Raw genomic sequence first — 24813 nt, forward strand, 5'->3', positions numbered from 1 at the left:
AAGCTAATGTTTGGCTATAAAGGAACTACAACACGGTCACATGACTTCACGTCACCACCGCTAAGCTAAAGGTGGCTAATGTTGGGCTATAAAGGAACTACAGCACGGTCACATGACTTCACGTCACCACCGCTAAGCTAAAGGTGGCTAATGTTGGGCTATAAAGGAACTACAGCACGGTCACATGACTTCACGTCACCACCGCTAAGCTAAAGGTGGCTAATGTTGGGCTATAAAGGAACTACAGCACGGTCACATGACTTCACGTCACCACCGCTAAGCTAAAGGTGGCTAATGTTGGGCTATAAAGGAACTACAGCACGGTCACATGTCTTCATGTCACCACCGCTAAGCTAAAGGTGGCTAACGTTGGGCTATAAAGGAACTACAGCACGGTCACATGACTTCATGTCACCACCGCTAAGCTAAAGGTGGCTAATGTTGGGCTTTAAAGGAACTACAGCACGGTCACATGTCTTCATGTCACCACCGCTAAGCTAAAGGTGGCTAACGTTGGGCTTTAAAGGAACTACAGCACGGTCACATGACTTCATGTCACCACGGCTAAGCTAAAGGTGGCTAATGTTGGGCTATAAAGGAAGTACAGCACGGTCACATGACTTCACGTCACCACCGCTAAGCTAAAGGAGGCTAATGTTGGGCTTTAAAGGAACTATAGCACGGTCACATTACTTCATGTCACCACCGCTAAGCTAAAGGCGGCTAATGTTGGGCTATAAAGGAAGTACAGCACGGTCACATGACTTCACGTCACCACCGCTAAGCTAAAGGTGGCTAATGTTGGGCGTGATGACGTTTAGTCGTCTCATTTAGACACGTGTTAGCAACCTGTATTTAGTAACGTATTTTATGTCGTAGAATAAAAACCTCTTCAGCTTCTGTTAACCACAGACCTTATTTCAGGCTAACAACCAAAAACACATTCAGAAAACCATTGACTTCCAGACCAGGGAACAGGATGACTCTAATTTCTGGGATAAGGACTCCTGCACCACTCTATTGGAATTGGATTTTTGTCTTAACGTGTTTCTAAGTGTTGTTTTTAATCTACCGTTACCCGATTAAATCAAGCTTCTTTTTAGTTGCTTTCGCGCACACAGTGCATGCCTCGCTGCTTCTGTGCATCCTCGACCTGTATCACCCGGTGCATATTTGCTTCTTTCACTTATGAAATGTTTCTCTTATCCACAGGTGTCGTGCAGCAGAAGGTCCTGGGCATCTTCCCCTCTGGACCTCCTGCTAACTTGAGGACTTACAGCACATTACATCCAACAACTGGAAACATGAACATCAGAGCCTCCAACTCCACAACAACCACCCCGCAGCAGGTCTGTTTTCTTTCTCCGTGTCCTTTTCAGTTTCAGAAATATTAAGCATGATGATTGAAGATTTTATCTTTATGGCTTTGTGTTTCAGACCGTCACAACAGTAGGTCAAATCCAATCGGGCACCACATCTTCACCAGCTACGGCTGCGGGTGCAGCGATGCTCAGGAGTCCAGCGTTGGCTCAGCAAGGTGATCTTTCACACTATAATATCTATTAGAAAATTAAGGTCTTAGTGGCTCATGCCTTGAACCGTGTTGCAACACACTCTTGTATTTGCTTCTCACTGTTTAATGCAAGAAAATGCATATATTTACTGCTAAAAAACACTGTCTTACAGAAGGCATTAATCAGGGTAAAAGAAGGATGAATCATGTATTGCTACATTAATTTAAATGTATGTTGTAATGAAGTTTCCCACATTTATTCAAATTTGATTTAGTTGGTTTAGCATAAGCTGTAGTTCCTTTATAGCCCAACATTAGCCTCCTTTAGCTTAGCGGTGGTGACGTGAAGTCATGTGACCGGGCTGTAGTTCCTTTATAGCCCAACATTAGCCACCTTTAGCTTAGCGGTGGTGACGTGAAGTCATGTGACCGTGCTGTAGTTCCTTTATAGCCCAACATTAGCCTCCTTTAGCTTAGCGGTGGTGACGTGAAGTCATGTGACCGTGCTGTAGTTCCTTTATAGCTCAACATTAGCCGCCTTTAGCTTAGCGGTAGTGACGTGAAGTCATGTGACCGTGCTGTAGTTCCTTTATAGCCCAACATTAGCCGCCTTTAGCTTAGCGGTAGTGACGTGAAGTCATGTGACCGTGCTGTAGTTCCTTTATAGCCCAACATTAGCCGCCTTTAGCTTAGCGGTAGTGACGTGAAGTCATGTGACCGTGCTGTAGTTCCTTTATAGCCCAACATTAGCCGCCTTAGCTTAGCGGTAGTGACGTGAAGTCATGTGACCGTGCTGTAGTTCCTTTATAGCCCAACATTAGCCGCCTTTAGCTTAGCGGTGGTGACGTGAAGTCATGTGACCATGCTGTAGTTCCTTTATAGCCCAACATTAGCCACCTTTAGCTTTGTAGGGTTAATAAAACATTCTCCCTCCTCTCCTCCAGGCCAGCCTCAGCCTACTGGCTCCGCCCCCCTGCAGACCCCTCAGAGAGCAGCAGGTCCGGCCCCCTCGACCCCCGGACAGACGCCTGCCCCCCCCCAGCCCAGCAGACCCCAGCAGGGTCAGGTTAAACTCACCATGGCTCAACTCTTGCAGCTCACACAGGGCGCTCAGGTGAGACACACGTCTATCGCATCAACTCAAACTTCTTCTTCTCTCCCTTGGATTTCTAAGTTAAGTGCATCTCTCTCCCTCTCTCCTCTTTAGGGGGGGAACCCTGGTCTGACGGTGGTGATCCAGGGTCAGGGGCAGACCCAGGGTCAGTTACAGATCCTCCCCCAGGGGGTGACGGTGGTCCCCAGCCCCGGGCAGCAGCTCATGCAGGCGGCCATGCCCAACGGCCAGGTGCAGCGGTTCCTCTTCACCCCCGTCCCCCCATCATCATCCCCCTCCTCACCCACTACCACCCCTCAAACGCCGCCTCAAAGCCAAACCAGAGCCCCCGCACAAGTCCAAACCACCCCCTCGTCCCTGACACAAACAAAAATGGTCGCCCCTCTTCCTGTCCCGACACAAATGCCGAGTTTGGCTCCCATGCAGAACAAAATGGCGCCTCAGATATCCTCACCCACTTCCCTCCCCCACCCTATTCCCTCCCCTGCAATGACTCAAATCTCCACCCTCTCTTCAGGGGTTTTCCCTGCACAAACTGCAGTTTCGCTCCCTGTCCCGGGACAAGTTGCACCCCAAATCCAGACACATGTGTTAAGCCCCGCCCCTTCTTTAGCCCCGACTTTAATCAAAACCTCCCCCCAAATGGCCGTATCTACAAACTCGCTTCAGATCCCAGCGTCCGCTCTTCCCTCTCCGGTCAGAGTCCCGACCGCAGCGATCGCCCCCGTTTCCTCCCCAGTTTTAGGTGTTGTTTCCACACAGATGTCAGCCCCCTCCCCAGGGGGTCTGCCTCAGATCCAGACCCCCCTTCATGTTCCTCTTCATGCTGCTGTGGTCACCCCCGTCACCGCCACCGCTACAACACCCTCAGTGCCAGGTAAGGAACACGAGAAACGCACATCCAGAACATCCTGTGTTTTTATGCATTTTATCTTTGACTTTAGAATTATGCATCCTAATGTACGAGAACATCTGGTTAAATAAAACAATTTAAAAGTTAAAATAATTGAAATAAACAGTTAAAAATGTTTCAATAATTCAAACAAGTTATATACAATGTGTTAATACAAAATGAAGGAAAATCTGAAGAAAATTTAATTAAAAAAATATACGAAATATTTTAATAAAAAGTACATTTTGGAGAAATTTATTGTAAAAATAAGATAAAATATACCAAAAAATATACACTTATATACAAAACTGTAATCTTTAGTAAAAAGTAGTGAAAAAAATAATGTGAAATGTGTTCATCCAGCACTTCAGCACTTCAGTTGAGAGCCTTTGGAAGCTGCTGTTCTTACTCATGTGTCTGTTTATTGATGCTTCTCTTCCCCTTCCTGCTGCAGCTCTGGCTGATCTTAGGACGGCTCAGAACCAGGTCTGGACCCCGACCTTGTCTCAGACCCTGGTCCATCAGCCTCAGAACCCCCCCGCCCTGCCTCAGCCCCCTCCCCCAGGACTCCCTGCTGTGGTCTCAGTGCAGCAGCTCTCTCAGATCCCCGTCTCAGCGGTTCAGGTCCACATGGGCCTCCCTGCTGTCAGACCCTCACAGCCTCAGATCCAGACTCCTCTCTCCCCCCAGCGCCAGATCCAGAACCAGATCCGGGCCCAGATCCAGGTCCAACCGTTTGCCCAAGTGCAACACATTCAGGCCCAAGCACAAGCCCAGAACCACGGCCAGGTCCGGGTTCAGTTCACGCCTCAAACGCAGACGCAGAACCTCCAGCCTCAGGTCCAGTTTCAGCCCCAGGTCCAGACCCGGGTCCAGCCTCAGTACCACCCGCAGATACAGGCTTCGTTTCAACCCCAGGCTCAACAGCAGCAGGTCCAAACTCAGGCCCAGAACCAGCTCCATCCCCAGGTTCAGATCCAGTTCCAGCAACAGAGCCAGGTTCAGCAGCAACCCCAGGTCCAAACTCAAATCCAAACCCAGTTCCAGGTCCAGCAGCAGCAGCAGCAACAACCCCAGGTCCAAACTCAAATCCAAACCCAGTTCCAGGTCCAGCAGCAGCAGCAGCAACAACCCCAGGTCCAAACTCAAATCCAAACCCAGTTCCAGGTCCAGCAGCAGCAGCAGCAACAACAACCCCAGGTCCAAACTCAAATCCAAACCCAGTTCCAGGTCCAGTCCCCGCAGCAGAACCAGGTTCAGCAGCAGCAGATTCAGATCCAAGCCCAACCTCAAGTCCAAGCAAAGCTCCAGGTCCAGTTCCAGCCTCAGAACCAGACCCAGGTGCAGGTCCAGTCCCCCCTCAGGCACCAGCTGATCACAGTACCGGGCCTCCAGCAGCCGGTGCAGCTCCTCTCCGCTCTCCCTCCCCACGTGGCGGCTCAGATCCAGGCCCAGATCCAGATCCAGGCCCAGCAGCAGGGTGGAGCAGTACCGCAGCAGATCAAACTGCAGCTGCCCATCCAGATCCAGCAGCAGCCGACCCAGAACCACCAGATCCAGAACCTGCAGATCCAGCAGCAGCCGACCCAGAACCACCAGATCCAGAACCTGCAGATCCAGCAGCAGCCGACCCAGAACCACCAGATCCAGAACCTGCAGATCCAGCAGCAGCCGACCCAGAACCACCAGATCCAGAACCTCCAGATCCAGCAGCAGCCGACCCAGAACCACCAGATCCAGAACCTCCAGATCCAGCAGCAGCCGACCCAGAACCACCAGATCCAGAACCACCAGATCCAGAACTTGGTGACCATCCAGGCGCCGGCGAGCGTCCAGGAGCTGCTGAAGATCCAGCAGAAACCAAAGAAGAAGAAACAGCAGGAGGGGAAGCAGAAGGACCAGAACCAGAACCTGCAGGCTGTGAGCCCGGCAGGGGAGGGGGTCCAGAAACAGGTCAGAACCAACAACTAACACTATTTACAATTTCTTACAGCAGGTAGACACTTTTAATATTTACAGAAAGTGTGTGTGTGTGTGTGTGTGTGTGTGTGTGTGTGTGTGTGTGTGTGTGTGTGTGTGTGTGTGGTGTGTGTGTGTGTGTGTGTGGTGTGTGTGTGTGTGTGTGTGTGTGTGTGTGTGTGTGTGTGTGTGTGTGTGTGTGTGTGTGTGTGTGTGTGTGTGTGTGTGTGTGTGTGTGTGTGTGTGTGTGTGGGTGGTGTGTGTGTGTGTGTGTGTGTGTGTGTGTGTGTGTGTGTGTGTGTGTGTGTGTGTTGCAGGCGGCGGCGGTGGTGAAGCAGATCTCCTCGGCCGAGCAGCTGAAGCAGAAGAAAAGTCTCGCTGCCGCCGAGAGAGAGGAGAACCAGAGGTCAGAAAACACACACACTCCTCCCACAGCGAGGACATGTACTTTGTTACAGCAACAGTTCGACACTATAGCGAGTATCGACTCAAATATTAAATTAGAGGCAAACACATGGGGATACAAGCAGCAGCGTTATTAAGTAAGATTTCATATAACAGTCGTGACGTTGCAGTAATGTTTGACATTTAGAGCCTACTGACCAACTGACTCATTTTAAAGGCGATAGGATGAAATCTGTTGGAGGATTAACCCTAAAATGTTAAACGTCATAAAAATCAAAATGCCCGACTTCCTGTTGGGTTTACAGTCTCGCTCCAATATAGTTTTGTTGTGGTCTCCACGTGTTTCACACACCCACCAAATCTCATACATGTAAGACATGCACAACTATAGGGGCCTGTAGAGCCATTTTGCCGCGCCAGTCAGAGGAGCACCACGTGATGCAAGGAGAGGTAGAACGATGAAGGGCGTCTCCAAATTAGCCTCATGCTCAGTCAGTCATACACAGACAGCTTCAGGGGCGTCTCACGAATGTAAACTATTACATCACATGTCACTTGTTAGACGCTTTTATCCAAAGCGACTTCCATACTCAATACTGTGGGCGATCCCCACTGGAGCAATGTGGGGTGAAGGGTCTGAGGGACACAACGGCATGCTGACTGCAGTGGGGTTTGAACCTGTGCCCCCATGATCCCAACGCACAACCCACTGCGCCACACGCCTCCTCCTTTAGGGCCTCAAGTCTATGATTAACTTAGGGAATATTAACAATCATATCTTTTTGGATTTCAATAGGCTCCTACAACCTCACATTGTCAGTGCTCACAAACTAGTAGTATTAGTACTTTTACTGCCTTTCTTCTAATATACTAATATTTTTATTTTTCAACTGTTTTTTATTTCCTTACTTAAAAAAGAAATATCAAAGCGTACAATAAGGCATGTGTTTTATTTGATTTATTTATACTGTATGCAAAAGAAAATAGAAGTGTACTTTGAAGCTCAAGTATGTACAATATATTCATATATAGTATGTATAATATATCTTTCAAGCAATCCCTCAAAACTCACCCTTTCACTCTTCGGGGTCTTAAAAAGTATTAAAAGTAGATCAATCAATTTAGTGAAAATTAAGGCTATTAAAAAGTATTAAACGGCATTTTCCAAGATATTACATTTTTGAAGCTTGTATTCAATAAGTATATAAATTGTCCAAAGAGGTTGTGTTCTACAGTCTGCCTGAATGTAATCATTGTGTAGTGGCAGGGGCTCAGTCAGTAGGGGCTTGGACTGGGAGCCGTAGGGTCGCCGGTTCAAGTCCCCGACCAGACCTAAATATGGACTGCTACTTGGAGAGGTCCCAGTTCACCTCCTGCCCTGCCGTGGTGCCATTGAGCAGGGCACCGGACAACCCCCTCACTCCCATTGCTCCCCGGGCGCTGTACAATAGCTGCCCACTGCTCCTAGTACTAGACTCCTGGTGCTAGGATGGGTTAAAAGCAGAGAACACGTGTCACTGTCTGCATGTGTGAGGGGTTTCATCCCTCCGATTCTATGCAGTGTGATTCTGTGTCGTTTATTGATTGCATCCCGTTGGGTGTGACGTCATCTGAACAGGACGTCGCACGCTCACTGCTTGATAGCCCGAAGGTCCGTTTACGCCGGTTGTTAAACATCGTTATGGGGAAATGCAAGTCTGCGTCCAAATGGTTGGAAGATAAGGAGGAAGGACAATCCATACTGTATATAGTCAATGTGAGGTAAAGTGTGTCGCCATGGTAACCGGTTACAACTCGAAGTGGCGATGAGGTCTTAAAATGTGTGGAAAGGGTCTTAAAAAAGGTCTTATATTTGACTTCAGGATTCCTGCATACACCCTGCTCCTAACCCACTCACCCCTCGCCCTTATTCCACCTAGCTTAGCCCTTAACCCCACGTTGCCGGTGCTCAGAGCCTGATATATTGTAAAACAAAGTGTGTATTTCAGGGTTTTAAATGTCGTATTTCACTGTGTTTCCCTCCACCAGCTGGTCACCAATGCCTCCCCTCTTGTTTTCAGGATGATCGTGTGCAACCAGGTGATGAAGTTCATCCTGGACAAGATGGAGAAGGACGAGAAGCAGGCGGCCAAGAAGAGGAAGAAGGAGGAGGTGGTGGAGCAGAAACGCTCCAAACAGAACGCCTCCAAGCTGACGGCGCTGCTGTACAAACACAAAGAGCAGCTGAAGGCGGAGATCCTGAAGAAGAGAGCGCTGCTGGACAAAGAGCTGCAGCTGCAAGTCCAGGTGAGCACGCTATGAACTGTCACTCTCATATGATACCTCAGCGGAAAGCCCACAGGATCAGGACAGGAAGTGGGATAACAGGGTGTTATATCATAATATAATCAACTTTATTTATATAGCCCCTTTCATGCTGGACGCAGCCCAAAATGCTTTACAGAGTATGACAGAAAATGACAATAACAAATGAGGAGCATAATTAAAATAACAATAAGTGACACTACTAAAAAGTACAAGCCAAATAAAAAATTCCAATTGAGGTTGCTGTTCTAAGATCAAATGGGAGATACTAAACATTGTGTCATAAAATGTGACTTTTTCAAAAAAAAAATATGACTTTTTTTTAAAATTATGACTTTTTTTTACAAAATCTCAAAATTATGACTTTTTCTGAAAATCCTGACTTTTTCTCAAAATCTCAAAATTATGACTTTTTCTAAATACTTAAACATGTTAATAATCCCTGGTCCCCGGCTTGAGCTTCAATCTCAGGATCCATGTATCTGTGATCCTCTCCAGAATGGAAGTAGTCATCACATACAGAGCATCAACTAGTTCCTGAACAGTGTCCTTCACATGCTGATATCCAAGAGAGGGAGTTACACAGTCACAAGATGGAGGAATGCCGGTTCTTGTAGGAAATCATACATCCTGTCATGAACAAAATACTGAGTTTTTATTGGAAAAATCAGATTTTTTTTGGAAAATTCGGACTTTTTCTAAAAATGTTGACTTTTCCTCAAAAAATCTGACTTTTACAAAAAAAAATGACTTTTTCTCAAAATTCTGACTTTTTTTCTCAAAATCTCAAAAATGTTAATAATCCCTGGTCCCCAGCTTGAGCTTCAATCTCAGGATCCATGTGTCTGTGATCCTCTCCAGAATGGAAGGAGTCATCACATACAGAGCATCAAGTAGTTCCTGAACAGTGTCCTTCACATGCTGATATCCAAGAGAGGGAGTCACACAGTCACAAGATGGAGGAACAGAAAGCAGTATTCAATGTTTACTTCAGATTAGCTCCACGTCAGAAATGAGCATGCTTGATGTCTGTCTCCATAGAGGCTGAATCATCATGTTAATCACATAGCTATCCAGTGTTTCCCACAGATCTGAAATATACCTGGGGGGGGTGGTGGTAGCGGGGGGGGGGGGTTTGAGGTGACGTGCAATAACATTAACCTTTCTGTTGGTCGCTTGTTAGCAGACCCTTCACGCGATGGCAGAGCGAACAGGTACAGGCAGGGCCCTGATAGCCTTATAGTTTAAATCTACTACCCACAAATAAACATATGGACATTATTACTATTTTAAAAAATGGTAAATGTATTTAGGAACCTATCAGTGATTTGAAGTGGGGCTGGACCTCAAATCCTCTAGGGGGGTCCGGGGGCATGCTCCCTCTGTACGATTTTTTTTCTTCCATTTTGGAGTTAAATGCATCAATCTGGTGCATTTTAAGAGCACAATAAAGTGACTAGATCTATGGGAACACCTATATTAAACAACTGTATACATTTCAATAATCATAAAATCATGGCCATAACCAATAACATACCATTTCATGAAAAAACACTGAAACTTGTTTATTTATTTATAGTTGGTTCATTTATAGTTGTGAGTGTGTCTGTGCTCCTGAACCAGCCTCTCCTCTCCCCCTGCTCCTCTTTGAGGCAGCAGCAAAGACTCGTTTCTCTCAACAAGTTTTATCTTGCCTTTTTTCACCTAGTTAACTTTTTTTTTTTTTATTCATGCATATTTTACTAATCACACTATAATCATATTACTCTCATATTGGAAGAGGACACTCAGGATTTTCCCAATAGTCTTAATATCCACCGTAACAGAACAGAAAGTAAAGAAATCGCTCACATATATCGGAGCAAATCACCGCTAGCATTGAGGAACAAAACGTATCATAATATCAACATGCAAACGTATCATATCACCGAGTGGGCTTTCTATCAATCTCCCTTTGATAAGGCGTAACATTTAGAGAGGAGATGCTAAACATTGTGTCCTCTGTGTGTTCCTCAGGAGGAGCTGAGGCGGGACATCGCTCGTCTGCAGAAGGAGAAGGAGAAGGCGAGAGTGGCCATCACTCAGGCGGCTGCAGCCACAGTGAAGGCGGCCGCCGCCCTCACACGCTCCCTCCTCACACGCTCCCTCCTCACACACTCCCTCCTCACACACTCCCTCACACACCTCCTCACACTCCACCCATCACTCCTCACATTCCTCCCACAGCGCACACCCCTCCCCCACCTCCTCCTCCTCTTCCTCACACAAACGTAAACGAGAGGAGGAGCGGGACAAAGACAGGAACCGGATCAGAGACCGGCATCACGACAAGGAGAAGAAACGGGAGCGGGACAAAGATCGGGAGAAAGATCGGGAGAAAGATCGGGAGAAAGAGCGGGAGAAAGAGCGAGAGAAAGAGCGAGAGAAAGAGCGAGAGAAAGATCGGGAACTGTGTAGAGAGAAAGATAAAGACAGAGAAGGGGAGATGGAGAAGGAGAGGGACAGACACCGGGACAAAGATCAGGACAGAGACAAAGACAGAGACAAACACAAGAAGAAGAAGAAGCCCTCGTCTTCCTCCAAGGATCACAAGAAGGAGCCCAAACTGTACTGCGTGTGCAAGACGGCGTACGACGAGTCCAAGTGAGTGAAGTAGGGCTGTACCCGAATATTCGTTCGTTGGAGTACTATTCGGGTTTCAATTTCGTTATTTGTTTTTTCGTTTTTTTTCCAAATTGAATTTATTGAAATCTCCAATATCAACGTAAGAGCTTGTGCCTCTTCGGGGGGTGCTAACACTTAACCATAAACGTTATCGTTTACTTTCTCCGTCTTTATATGTAGATATTACATTTCTCCGTTAATCTCCGTCACGTTGTTTCCATAGCAACGACAACTTCCTGTCAACTGCGCTAACTCTCCTTCAAAATAAAAGCATGTCCATAAATAGGAAGCCAAGCCAAATTACACTTAAGACATACACAAATGAAAGTAACACACAATGCGATATCCTTTTCAATTTCAAAGAACACACATTGGGTTAATGTCTAACTTGAACCTAAGACACTTGTAGCCTCTGCTGACGCACAATAAGGGGAATGTCCACACATCACATGTTACATGTTAGACACTTTTATCCAAAGCGACTTACATACTCAGTACTGTGGACAATCCCCACAGGAGCACTTTGGGGTGAAGGGTCTCAGGGACACAACGACATGCTGACTGCAGTGGGGCTTGAACCTGTGCCCCCCTGATCCCAACACCAATACACTAGTCCACTGCGCCACACACCTCCACACAGGCACCTGTCAACCCGCACTCTGCTGTTCCTCAGCGCCGCTCCCCCTCCCTCCCGCTGACATAGTGAATGCAAGGCGTATAGAGAGGCGAAGTCCCTCCCCTTCCGGTGGAGCTCCATGGGACCTTATTTCGGAAAAAGTATGTATTGAAGTCAATGGAGAGAGAAAGACACAGGGAGGCGTGTGGCGCAGTGGATAGAACCTTGGTGTTGGGATCAGGGGGTCACAGGTTCAAACCCCACTGCTGTCAGCATGTCGTTGTGTCCCTGAGACACTTCACCCCAAATTGCTCCTGTGGGGATTATCCACAGTATTGAGTATGTAAGTCGCTTTGGATAAAAGCGTCTAGCAAGTAACATGTAATTATCTTTCAATCCCGTTTGAATTGTGCCATGAATTACACATATGATGTTTGTCAATTTAAAAGATAATTTCCATGTAAAAAAAGTCACAGTTTGTCGTAAAACTGTTGAAATAAAAGACTATGAAAAATACGCAACTAGAAAGACTACAAATCCCAGAGTCCCGGTCCCGCATGCTGGCTCTCAGGGAACCGACTAACTCCCCTTGTGTGTGTGCACAGCTCTCAACGCGCCCAGACTTGTAGTGATTTTCACCTCTTTAATACTTTCCGCCTCGTTCTGAAAGAAGAAGTGAAATGTTTCAACGTGACGGCCGTCTGGGTGTGTGGTGCGAGACGGGAGATGTAGTTCATTGAGCGGTTTCACACAAACAAAGTGTTACTTCACAGTTTTACGACACATTTTAATTTTTTTGACTTGCAAAATTATCTTTTAAATTGACAAACATCATATGTGTAATTCGTGGCTCAATTCAAACGGGATGGAAAGATAATCTTTCTCTCCATTGACTTCAATACATACTTTTTCAGAAATAAGGTCCCATGGAGGAAAGGGAGGGACTTCGCCTCTCCATAGTAATCATAGATAACACGGCAGTTTTCATCTGATTTCAAATAAACAAAGTCTTGCTTTTCAGAATATTAAACTTGTTTCGCCAAATTCAGAAGATAAATACAACTTTGAAGCTTCGGCATAATTACAAGCGGTAGCTTAACGTCACAGCAGGCATAACAACAGCCGGTGTTTCTTGTGAGTGTTTCCCCGCCATTTGCCCACCCCTGCTCTAGATGCTCATGTTAGATAAGGCGCTTTCACACCGGAGTACTTTTCCCAGTATAGTTCCGATAGTTCTTAAAATGTTCGTTCACACCAAAAAAATCCGGAACTAGAACTTAGTTCATGTTCACCTTTCCACCCCCTTTCCCGTCCCTGCTAGAGAGCAGGTACTTTCCTGGGAGAAAAAGGTTCCTATTTCTGATTGGCTGGGCGGATTGCAAACCACGCCCCGTAAAACTCCCAAAACGTGTTGTGAAGCCGCCATTTTATTATCCTCGCATTAGCATTATTAGCATTAGCCCAGCGCAGAAACGCAGAGAGACTAACTTATGGCAACACAAAAGAAAACATGGGAGCGGTGGAGATGAGGAGGTGTCGGCGTTCTGGCGATTTACTCGGAAGGCTTCAGTAGAAGCTGCTGGGACTCCCAGCAGCTTCTACTGAAGCCTTCCCCAACTCCGGGGACTTCCGGCCGGGGACTGTGGGCGGCAGTATACGCCGTGAAGTGGTTTGCGGCCTGCCAGTAAACCCAAAGCAGAAGAAGTGACGTCAGCGGCTTCATTTGCCTAATCCTCCCTCAGGGAACTTATTCCGGTGTGAACGCGATCTGTACTTAGTTCATGAGAACTAAAGAGTTCTCATGAACTAAGTACGGCAAAGTACTTGGTGTGAGCCTATAGTTAAGGAAAGGGCCCCATACTTTGTTAAATAGTTCTTGTTTTCCTTTAATTGAATGTTATTTTCTCTAACGAGACCCATGGAGACAGTTCTTTTAACTGTTTACCAATACTTGGACTGTTTAAATGTTTTCATGAAAGTGCTATTGCTTGCAGCAGACATACATTTAAAAAGATTTGTTCTCGCTTCCTTATGTTCAGTTATTTTGGGTAACAAAACAAAAAACGTGAGCTCCATGATGAACTGCAATGATAACATCTCTATCATAAATGTTACCTCTTCCCAAGACGTTTTAATCTTGGTACACTCCCAAACACAATGAAAGAATGTTTGTCCACATTTAACTTTGCAGACCGTTTACATGCACACAAACCTATAGAACAACATTACAGGGCCGAACACTTTTAAGTAACGTATTGTAGTATTTTAAAGACCACAGTATTTCTGCTTTAATGTAAGTAAAGGCTCTAAAGTCCCTCCTCCTCCTCTCAGGTTCTACATCGGGTGCGACCTCTGCTCCAACTGGTTCCACGGAGCCTGTGTGGGCATCACGGAGAAAGAAGCCAAGAAGCTGGAGGACTTTGTTTGTGACGCCTGTAAACGAGGTCAGGAGGGGGAGAGCACCGAGGAGGAGCTGTTCTGCATCTGCAGGACTCCCTACGACGAATCACAGTACGTATAACCTCACAGCTGGGGGAACGTTTGGTTGGTTTTTTGCAGACATGGCACTTTCCGCACATTAAACAAAGTACAGAACAATGTGTCTGTTAAAGGAAAGAAAAATACCCAGAGATGGCAACAGTACACATCCTTTACTCAAGTAGAAGTACTGACTAAACTTCTTAAGTAAAAGTAAAGAGGCTTTGAAATGTACTTCAGTAAAAAGTACCCATAGCTAGCAGCTGTTTTAAAGAGTACCTGACCTCCCTTTATATTAATAGAACAATAATGTCATTGTTAGCTAATGAATGTTTCCATGCTGAACAACGGCAACATGACAACGTTTCCATTGGGTCCCTCTTCTTTAGAGAAGACCAGGAAATGATGATACAACGGATCGTGTTCAAATCAATAAGGCAAACGCAATGACTCTAAAAGAATAATGATCACGCATCAAACACACATTCAGACTAAAGGAAACCAGCTGTTTGGGAATGAGAGAAGTAGAAAGTACAGGTATTTGAGGTCAACATGTAAGAAGTAGAAAGTAACAAGTATTGAGTTCAACATTGTAAGAAGTAAAAGTACAGGTATTTGTGTTCAACATGGTAAGAAGTAGAAAAAGTACAAGTATTTGAAGTTCAACATGTAAGAAGTAGAAAGTACAGGTATTTGTGGTTCAACATGTAAGAAGTAGAAAGTACAGGTATTTGAGTTCAACCATTAAGAAGTAGAAATACAGGTATTTGAGTTCACATGTAAAAGTAGAAAGTACAGGTATTTGGTACAACATGTAAGAAGGTAGAAAGTACAGGTAATTGAGTTCACATGTTAAGAAGTTAGAAAGTACAGGTATTGGAAGTTCAACATGTAAGAGTAGAAAGTACAGGTATTTGAGTTCACATGTAAGAAGTAGAAAGTACAGGTATTTGAGTTCAACATGTAAAGTAGAAAGTACAGGTATTTGAGTTCAACATGTAGAAGTAGAAAGTACAGGTATTTGAGTTCAACATGTAAGAAGTAGAAAGTACAGGTATTTGTTCAACATGTAAGAAGTAGAAAGTACAGTATTTGAGTTCAACATGTAAGAAGTAGAAAGTACATATTTGAGTTCAACATGTAAGAAGTAGAAAGTACAGTATTTGAGTTCAACATGTAAGAAGTAGAAAGTACAGGTTTTGAGTTCAACATGTAAGAATAGAAAGTACAGGTATTTGAGTTCAACATGTAAGAAGTAGAAAGTACAGGTATTTGAGTTCAACATGTAAGAAGTAGAAAGTACAGGTATTAGTTCACATGTAAGAAGTAGAAAGTACAGGTATTTGAGTGTTCAACATGTAAGAAGTAGAAAGTACAGGTATTAGTTTCAACATGTAAGAAGTAGAAAGTACAGGTATTTGAGTTCAACATGTAAGAAGTAAAAGTACAGGTATTTGGTTCAACATGTAAGAAGTAGAAAGTACAGGTATTTGGAGTTCAACATGTAGAGAGTAGAAAGTACAGGTATTTGAGTTCAACATGTAGAGAAGTAGAAAGTACAGGTATTGAGTTCAAACATGTAGAAGTAGAAAGATACATGTATTTGAGTTCAACATGTAAGAAGTAGAAAGTACAGGTATTTGAGTTCAACTGTAAGAAGTAGAAAGTACAGGTATTTGAGTTCAACATGTAAGAAGTAGAAAGTACAGGTATTTGAGTTCAACATGTAAGAAGTAGAAAGTACAGGTATTTGATTCAACATGTAAGAAGTAGAAAGTACAGGTATTTGTGTTCACAACATGTAGAAGTAGAAAGTACAGGTATTTGAGTTCAACATGTATGAAGTAGAAAGTAACCAGGTATTTGAGTTCAACATGTGAGAAGTAGAAAGTACAGGTATTTGTGTTCAACATGTAGAAGTAGAAAGTACAGGTATTTGAGTTTCAACATGTAAGAAGTGAAAGTACAGGTATTGTAGTTTCAACATGTAAGAAGTAAAAAGTACAGGTATTTGAGTTCAACATGTAAGAAGTAGAAAGTACAGGTATTTGAGTTCAACATGTAAGAAGTAGAAAGTACAGGTATTTGAGTTCAACATGTAAGAAGTAGAAAGTACAGGTATTTGAGTTCAACATGTAAGAAGTAGAAAGTACAGGTATTTGAGTTCAACATGTAAGAAGTAGAAAGTACAGGTATTTGAGTTCAACATGTAAGAAGTAGAAAGTACAGGTATTTGAGTTCAACATGTAAGAAGTAGAAAGTACAGGTATTTGAGTTCAACATGTAAGAAGTAGAAAGTACAGGTATTTGAGTTCAACATGTAAGAAGTAGAAAGTACAGGTATTTGTAGTTCAACATGTAAGAAGTAGAAAGTACAGGTATTTGTGTTCAACATGTAAGAAGTAGAAAGTACAGGTATTTGAGTTCAACATGTAAGAAGTAGAAAGTACAGGTATTTGAGTTCAACATGTGAGAAGTAGAAAGTACAGTAAGTTTGAGTTCACCATGTAAGGAAGTAGAAAGTACAGGTATTTGAGTTCAACATGTAAGAAGTAGAAAGTACAGGTATTTGAGTTCAACATGTAAGAAGTAGAAAGTACAGGTATTTGAGTTCAACATGTAAGAAGTAGAAAGTACAGGTATTTGAGTTCAACATGTAAGAAGTAGAAAGTACAGGTATTTGAGTTCAACATGTGAGAAGTAGAAAGTACAGGTATTTGGTTCAACATGTAGAGAAGTAGAAAGTACAGGTATTTGAGGTTCAACATGTAGAAGTAGAAAGTACAGGTATTTGAGTTCAACATGTAAGAAGTAGAAAGTACAGGTATTTGGTTCAACATGTAGAAGTAGAAAGTACAGGTATTTGAGTTCAACATGTAAGAAGTAGAAGTTACAGGTATTTGAGTTCAACATGTAAGAAGTAGAAAGTACAGGTATTTGAGTTCAACATGTAAGAAGTAGAAAGTACAGGTATTTGAGTTCACATGTAAGAAGTAGAAAGTACAGGTATTTGAGTTCAACATGTAGAAGTAGAAAGTACAGGTATTTGGAGTTCAACATGTAAGAAGTAGAAAGTACAGGTATTTGATGTTCAACATGTAGAGAAGTTCACAAGTCTTGTGAGAAGTAGTAGAAGTACAGGTAATTTGAGTTCAACATGTAAGAAGTAGAAAGTACATGTATTTGAGTTCAACATGTAAGAAGTAGAAAGTACATGTATTTGAGTTCAACATGTAAGAAGTAGAAAGTACAGGTATTTGAGTTCAACATGTAAGAAGTAGAAAGTACAGGTATTTGAGTTCAACATGTGAGAAGTAGAAAGTACAGGTTATTTGTGTTCAACATGTAAGAAATAGAAAGTACAGGTATTTGAGTTCAACATGTAAGAAGTAGAAAGTACAGGTATTTGAGTTCAACATGTAAGAAGTAGAAAGTACAGGTATTTGAGTTCAACATGTGAGAAGTAGAAAGTACAGGTAATTTGAGTTCAACATGTAAGAAGTAGAAAGTACAGGTAATTGAGTTCAACATGTAGAAGTAGAAAAGTACAGGTATTTGAGTTCAACATGTAAGAAGTAGAAAGTACAGGTATTTGAGTTCAACATGTGAGAAGTAGAAAGTACAGGTATTTGAGTTCAACATGTAAGAAGTAGAAAGTACAGGTATTTGAGTTCAACATGTAAGAAGTAGAAAGTACAGGTATTTGAGTTCAAATGGTAAGAAGTAGAAGTACAGGATTGATGTTTCAACAGTAAGAAGTAGAAAGTACAGGTATTTGAGTTCAACATGTAAGACAGTAGAAAAGTACAGGTATTTGTGTTCAACATGTAAGAAGTAGAAAGTACAGGTATTTTGAGTTCAACATGTAAGAAGTAGAAAGTACAGGTATTTGAGTTCAACATGTAAGAAGTAGAAGAAGTACAGGTTATTTGAGTTCAACATGTGAGAAGTAGAAAGTACAGGTATTTGAGTTCAACATGTAAGAAGTAGAAAGTACAGGTATTTGAGTTCAACATGTAAGACGTAGAAAGTACAGGTATCTTGAGTTCAACATGTAAGAAGTAGAAAGTACAGGTTATTTGAGTTCAACATGTAAGAAGTAGAAAGTACAGGTATTTGAGTTCAACATGTAAGACGTAGAAGATAACAGTAAAGTACAGGTATTTGGTTCAACATGTAAGAAGTAGAAAGTACAGGTATTTGAGTTCAACATGTAAGAAGTAGAAAGTACAGGTATTTGTGTTTCAACATGTAAGAAGTAGAAAGTACAGGTATTTGAGTCAACATGTAAGAAGTAGAAAGTACAGGTATTTGAGTTCAACATGTAAGAAGTAGAAAGTACAGGTATTTGAGTTCAACATGTAAGAAGTAGAAAGTTACAGGTATTTGAGTTCAACATGTAAGGAAGTAGAAAGTACAGGTATTTGAGTTCAACATGTAAGAAGTAGAAAGTACAGGTATTTGAGTTCAACATGTAAGAAGTAGAAAGTACAGGTATTTGAGTTCAACATGTAAGAAGTAGAAAGTACAGGTATTTGAGTTCAACATGTAAGAAGTAGAAAGTACAGGTATTTGAGTTCAACATGTAAGAAGTAGAAAGTACAGGTATTTGAGTTCAACATGTAAGAAGTAGAAAGTACAGGTATTGAGTTCAACATGTAAGAAGTAGAAAGTACAGGTATTTGAGTTCAACATGTAAGAAGTAGAAAGTACAGGTATTTGAGTTCAACATGTAAGAAGATAGAAAGTACAGGTATTTGAGTTCAACATGTAAGAAGTAGAAAGTACAGGTATTTTGAGTTCAACATGTAAGAAGTAGAAAGTACAGGTATTTGAGTTCAACATGTAAGAAGTAGAAAGTACAGGTATTTGAGTTCAACATGTAAGAAGTAGAAAGTACAGGTATTTGAGTTCAACATGTAAGAAGTAGAAAGTACAGGTATTTGTGTTCAACATGTGAGAAGTAGAAAGTACAGGGTATTTGAGTTCAACATGTAAGAAGTAGAAAGTACAGGTATTTGAGTTCAACATGTAAGAAGTAGAAAGTACAGGTATTTGAGTTCAACATGTAAGAAGTAGAAAGTACAGGTATTTGAGTTCAACATGTAAGAAGTAGAAAGTACAGGTATTTGAGTTCAACATGTAAGAAGTAGAAAGTACGTTATTTGTAGTTCCAACATTGTAAGAAGTAGAAAGTACAGGTATTTGAGTTCAACATGTAAGAAGTAGAAAGTACATGTATTTGTGTTCAACATGTAAGAAGTAGACAGTACAGGTATTTGTGTTCAACATGTAAGAAGTAGAAAGTACAGGTATTTGAGTTCAACATGTGAGAAGTAGAAAGTACAGGTATTTGAGTTCAACATGTGAGAAGTAGAAAGTACATGTATTTGCGTTCAACATGTAAGAAGTAGAAAGTTACAGGTATTCTGTGTTCAAACATGTGAGTAAGTAGAAAGTACAGGTATTTGTGTTCAACATGTAAGAAGTAGAAAGTACAGGTATTTGAGTTCAACATGTAAGAAGTAGAAAGTACAGGTATTTGAGTTCAACATGTAAGAAGTAGAATACAGGTATTTGAGTTCAACATGTAAGAAGTAGAAAGTACAGGTATTTTTTCAACATGTAAGAAGTAGAAAGTACAGGTATTTGAGTTCAACATGTAAGAAGTAGAAAGTACAGGTATTTGAGTTCAACATGTAAGAAGTAGAAAGTACAGGTATTTGAGTTCAACATGTAGAAGTAGAAAGTACAGTATTTGTGTTCAACATGTAAGAAGTAGAAAGTACAGGTATTTGGTTCAACATGTAAGAAGTAGAAAGTACAGGTATTTGGTTCAACATGTAAGAAGTAGAAAGTACAGGTATTTGGTTCAACATGTAAAGTAGAAAGTACAGTATTTGTTCAACATGTGAGAAGTAGAAAGTACAGGTATTTGAGTTCAACATGTAAGAAGTAGAAAGTACAGAGTAGAAAGTACAGGTATTTGTGTTCAACATGTAAGAAGTCAAAGTAAAAAGTCTTCAGAAAAACAAGTCTTGGAGTAAAGTACTGATACCAGAAAAATGTACTTAAATACAGTAACAAAGTATTTGTACTCCACTACTGGTTTAACCTCTTCTGATTTCTCCCTCAGGTTCTACATCGGGTGCGACCGCTGTCAGAACTGGTACCACGGGCGCTGCGTGGGGATCCTTCAGAGCGAGGCGACCCACATCGATCTGTACGTGTGTCCGCAGTGCCAGTCCACCGAGGACGCCATGACGGTCCTCACGCCGCTCACCGACAAGGACTACGAGGGGCTGAAGAGAATACTGCGCTCCTTACAGGTACGGAGAGAAATAATGTCTGTCCGGCTGTCGCTACTACAAAGTAAGGCTGCACAGTTAGTACTTAGTTTTTCCCAAATCACAACATGGTTTAGTGCAATATTCAAATTGCAGGAAGAGCAATATTTGATCTAAATATCTAGATCAGAGGTGCCCAGTCGACCGCGGGGGCAATGCTGGTAGATCGCGAGTCATTCATAAAAAATAAATCCAGCTCCGTTAAAATAGACGGAACAGGTTTTGATCCCTCCTCCCTGCCACTTAATTCAGGAGTTTACTTGATTGACAGAAAAAGCGACCTATCGCTTTCCAGTCTGTTAACCCAGAATGCAAAGCGATACAAAATCAGTCAAGTGCCGGGAAAACTCAAATTAAGTTAAAGAGACAAACAACAAAATGAGTGCGGGACCGAGCAAGAAGCTAAAGACAAACCACTTCCACCCAGAATGGGAGGAAGAATATTTGTTTGTGATGTCACATTCAAAGGTTATTTGCCTTATTTGTAAAGCAAGCGTCGCTCTGCCAAAGAAAGGTAACGTGGAGAGGCATTATCGGAGTGTTCACAAGGCATAGCAGCGACTTCCCTCCGAGTAGCGAGTTGAAAAAGACACACGGCGGAGATGGCGGAGAGAAGCGCTCCAAGGTGGTTAAACTTTACCCGTCTCGATGCTCGTTACCTAAAGTGCAATAAGAGTTCAGCATGTGAGGGCGGTAACACGAGCAATGTGTCTAAACATTTATCAAAAGTGCTCCACATCCAGACGGAGGAATGCACCGGGTTCGACCGTCTTTCTAGTAGCTCTGTAGCCCCATCCACGAGTAACGTTTCCACGTCAGGTGTTCTGTATGTTAGCAGCAACACACCGAGTTAACCACATTATACAAACATTAATGATTAGAGGAAACTGTTATTTATTTAGTTAAAGTTTCAGCTATTCTGTTCACAGTTCTGTCATCACATTATTTAATACGATTTGTTAAAACGTTGTTGTTTCTTTTGATGCGAAATATTATTTATTTTATTTAAATAAAAAGCAATGTTAGTTTAAATATATATGTATCTTTGAATCAAGTATTCATCTTTATTGTCTTGTTAGTTTCCACATGCCTAAAACAACCTCAAGCTAAATCTAAAAGTCGAGGGCTAAATCAGAGCGTTTGAGAAAGGCGTCCACCCTAACCCTGATACAGTAATAGTCTGAATAGTCGATTAATCGTTTCATTAATCGATAGATTAATCGATTATCAAATGAGTCGTTTGTTGCAGCCCTATTATCCCATGTATAAATAAAACGTGTTATTCAGCAACCCTTGCAATTTGGGATTTTATTTTTGGTTGGCAGACCTCGGTGAGCTGGTCATTTCAAAAGTAGCTCACCAGTCAAAAAAGTGTGGGCACCCCTGCTCTAGGTGTATGATCCTTTTAATATATATGTAAATGGTAATGCATATTCTGAAGTGAAGTTTCCAAACCGAAATAAATATTAGAATAAAACTCACCCATAAAACTTTTTCTATACTTATTTATCTTGGAGAAAAACAAATGTTCGGCTCTGTAAAATATATATACAAACACAAGAAGTTAGAAGTAAGAATGTGCAATATAAAATAGAATAAAAACATTTATAGAAACGAGGTGGCGCACATAACGGCACATTTATTTTGTATCTCCGTCCTTTTCTTATAATCTCTCACTTCAAAATGATGATGACCTATAATCATTGCCCAGACTCTACTTAACCACATCATGACCTTAAATTTGACCTCTAACAATACAGTCTTATCATATTTATTAAATGGCCTGACGCCATATTCCCAAATATCTCAGAAAGTGGGAGATTTAAAGGGGACCTATCATGCAAAATGCACTTGTTGATGTCTTCTCTACATCACCATGTGTCCCCGGTGTGTCAGGGAACTCACGCAGCGTCAGGAAATAAAACCCTCTCTCTTTTCCTCCGTACCCAAATCTCTAAAAACGGGGAACAACGGAGCTGATCCAGATTTGCGTCCGATATGACGTAATATCTGAAATGTGGACCCACGGCCCAATCAGAAACGTTGCTATCAGAAACAATGCCCGACTGTTTTGGACGTAATATGGTCGGTGTTTACATTAGCATCGCTAACACTCAGAGCTAACCTGTACTGGAGAGCATGTGTGTGAAGAAGCAGGAAGTAAAAAGGAACTCACCTTGTGGTATAACCGGCAAGAGAGAAAGCCTTTGAGCTCCAAACTGTTTCAGAGAGAATCCTTGATAATCCATGATATGGCGTTTCATCACGGCAGCATTTAGTTTAGACAGTAGCTGCCGGGTCCCGCATGAGCTCAGACCCCTCCTCTTTAAAGCTTTATCCCCAAATCAGCACTTTAGAAACAGGAAGTGAAATAGAGGGATATGAGGCATGGCTAGAATGACCTGTTTGGTATTTTGAGCAAAATGTTGAGTATGCTATTGCCTACAAATAACTGTTTTTAAGAGCTTATCAAAACTCTTTTTTTAAATCCTTTATACCACCATTATGTGTGGTGGTTGAGCAGCCTGACGGCCCAGGGGTAGCAACTGTAAAATAATGTCTACTCCTTCTTGGTTTTGGTTTCATTGGTACTCCATCTTATAAGTGTGTTATCTTTCTGTTATTTCTACAGTCTCATAAAATGGCGTGGCCTTTCTTGGAGCCGGTGGATCCTCACGACGCTCCGGATTATTATCGCGTCATCAAGGAGCCCATGGGTAAGAACTGGATCACAGACATTATCATGAGTTCCTTAAACCTGGAAAGCAAATGTCCAAAGCATCAAACCTTTCCTGACCTGATGAAATGCTCAGAATAACAATAAACCCTCTGTTCATTTCACGTTATGAATAATCTAGAAAATGTAATCGTATAAGTCTCCGTCCGCTCGTAGACTTCTCCATGCTGTTTATTCCACGATATGAACAACATGTATTTATTTAATCACATGTGTCTCCGTCCGCTCGTAGACTTCTCCACGATGGAGACGCGTCTGCAGAAGCGACATTACCAGAAGCTCACGGAGATCGTGGCGGACGTGACCAAAATCTTCGATAACTGTCGCTACTACAACCCCAACGACACGCCCTTCTTCCAGTGTGCCGAGGTGCTGGAGGCCTTCTTCGTTCAGAAGCTCAAAGGCTTCAAAGCCAGCAGGTAAACACATGTGCTGAACATCTGGGTCTCTCTCCCTCCATGACATCACTCACTTTTAACCCTTTGTTTACCACCGGCATGCGCAGGACGTTGATCCACCTGGAGATCAGAGAGTATATGGAGTCACTGCTGCTCGGCTCAAACCTACAGAGCTGACAAACATTAGGACATTAGACCGATTTCAAACCCAGATAATAAAATATAATTACAATAACACTCGGAATACTTATTTCTCTTTATACTTAATAACATTAAGTCCTAGTACTAGAAGGGGTTAAATGCACATGTCACTGTGTGCATGTGTGTGTGACCATTGAAGAGGGTTTCATTAAAGTAAAAATACGCTATAAAGACTAAACGATATATTTATATAAACATAAGACAATAAGGTAAAATGTCTAAAAATAAATACAATAAATTATGTTTATAAATATAAGAATTTTAAGGAAAATATCCACTTTAAAATAAAATAGAATATAAATATGTATATTATGTATATATTTATATAAATAAAATGTAGTAAGAATTTCCGATAAAAGATTAATTTAGAATAGAAAATGTCCAATAATTAAGATATATATGGAATGTGTTCATTAACATAAGAAGCTAGTTTAAGAATAAGCAATAAAATATATTTAGAAAAACATTCGATTTTCAAGTTAAATGTCCAATAAAACATGAAATGGGACCGAAATATGTAGGAGCCTTTCTGTCCATTAGGTCTTCACACGTGTGTGTATCGTGTGTGTATCATGTGTGTATCGTGTGTGTATCATGTGTGTATCATGTGTGTATCGTGTGTATCGTTGCATTTGTGTGTGTTCACCTTTGCTGCATGCCTTTTTGATTTACGCCATCCCATTCTCTCTTTTCTTACAGATTGTCAGATTCTTAAAGTAGTTGCCGTCTGGACTGGATGCTGGCCTCTCTATATATAAAAACAATAACTTAAGAAGGAAATCACACACACAAACACACCAATGTGCTTTCATGTAAACGCCGGCAATTTCACATTTTTGGTAATATAATCAGTTTAATCAGAAAATGCAATCAAGGGACCCTTTCTTCTCATTATTTCCTCCAATCTGGCCTTTTTTCAACAATAACTCACGTCTTAATCAGGAGTTTAATGCATTTATTGTATTTATTTTCTGAGCTTCAATAGATGATGTGTCCACCTTACGGGATATAAAACAAAAACCATATTTGAGCTGCGTATTTTGTTATATAGAGATATTTATGAGAAGTTTTGTATGTTACATCCCCTTTGAGTTTGATTGAGCTGGTTGTTAAGATCTTGAATGTACATACTTTTTTATCATGTACAGCGGTTGTATGTTTGAATGTTTTAAATAATCATGAAAC

At 41.9% G+C, this 24813-nt stretch overlaps 1 pseudogene; it reads left to right on the top strand.

The window, feature by feature from the left end:
- The window catches only part of LOC117563182, a 65370-nt pseudogene that overhangs the window by 39670 nt on the left and 887 nt on the right, over positions 1 to 24813 (top strand).

This window comes from Gymnodraco acuticeps, unplaced genomic scaffold, assembly GCF_902827175.1.
Source record: "Gymnodraco acuticeps unplaced genomic scaffold, fGymAcu1.1, whole genome shotgun sequence".
NCBI lineage: Eukaryota > Metazoa > Chordata > Actinopteri > Perciformes > Bathydraconidae > Gymnodraco > Gymnodraco acuticeps.